This window comes from Bos mutus, chromosome 18 (genome assembly GCF_027580195.1).
Source record: "Bos mutus isolate GX-2022 chromosome 18, NWIPB_WYAK_1.1, whole genome shotgun sequence".
NCBI classification, from domain to species: Eukaryota; Metazoa; Chordata; class Mammalia; order Artiodactyla; family Bovidae; genus Bos; species Bos mutus.
Genome location: NC_091634.1, coordinates 16,845,139 through 16,846,528, shown reverse-complemented (window position 1 = coordinate 16,846,528; position 1,390 = coordinate 16,845,139).

The window sequence follows — 1,390 nt, the reverse complement described above, 5'->3', positions numbered from 1 at the left end:
TCTCCTGGGCCTGGTGTGTGTTTAGCCCTGTGATCAGGAGCCCTGGCTCTGCTGCGCATGCGCACCACCCAGGTCAGAGGTGACAAGAATGATGGGATTAACCTCCTACCCTGTTGGTGGGAATGTAAATTGGTGCAACCACTATGGAGAACAGTATCGAGGTTCCTCAAAAAACTAAAAATAGAGCTGCCATATGATCTAGCAATCCCACTCCTGGGTGTGTATCTGGATAAAACTGTTATTCAAAAAGATACATGCACTCCTATGTTCATAGCAGTACTATTTCCTATAGCCAGGACATGGAAGCAACCTACATGCCCATCGGCAAAAGAATGGATAAAGAGGATGTGTGTGTGTGTGTGTGTGTGTGTGTTTGTACATATATATAAATGGAATGCTACTCAGCCATAAACAATGAAATAGTGTCATTTGCAGCAGCGTGGATGGGCTAGAGATTATCACACTGACTGAAGTGAGTCAGAAAGACAAAGACACCATAAGATATCACTTCTATGTGAAATCTAAAATAGGACACAAGTGAATTTATCTACAAAACAGAAATAGACTCACAGACGTGGAGAACAGACTCATGGTTGCCAAAGGGGAGGGAGGTGGGATAAGGAGACTGAGAGTTGGGATTCACAGGTGCAAGCTATTATATATAGACTGGATAAACAATAAAGTCCTACTGTGTAGCACAGGAAACTATATTCAGTAACCTGTGATAAACTATAATGGAAAAGAATATGAAAAAGAATATATATGTGTGTGTAAATACATATATTTTTTACTGAGTCACTTTGTTGTATAGCAGAAATTAACACAACTTTGTAAATCAACTATACTTTGATAAAATAAATTTAAAAAATCAAGAATGATGGGGTTCAGTCCACCCTTGTGGATTTCAGATTGTTCTCGCGCTCCCTGACTTTATATCTATCTGCCCATCCTATACCAAGAATTTCAAGTTCTAGCACCAAACACAGCAGCCTTGCAGAGACAGCTTACTCAGTTCCCATAAGGGGGAAAGGTGAAATCCCTATAACAAATCGTGTGTGTGTGTGTGTGTGTGTGTGTGTGCGTGCGCACGCACATGTGTATGTATCAGTGGTTTTGCTTTGCTGATACAGAATTGGATCTACAAGTGGTTCCAGAAGAACAGACCCTTAAGGATGAGTTTTGGGTTTTTCCAAAATTGGATCTCTGGTCTAATCAGATTTGAAGTTGTTAATGACCCTGATTCCAGCAGTAAATGGGCCACTGAAGTCCGTGGCATGAAGTGACAGAGCAATTACTCAGATCAATACTTGTAGTTTCCTGTATCAGTTTCTATAGGAGATAAGGTTCTGGGTGACTCCACATTTGCTTCCATAGAACATTTCAGTAAAAT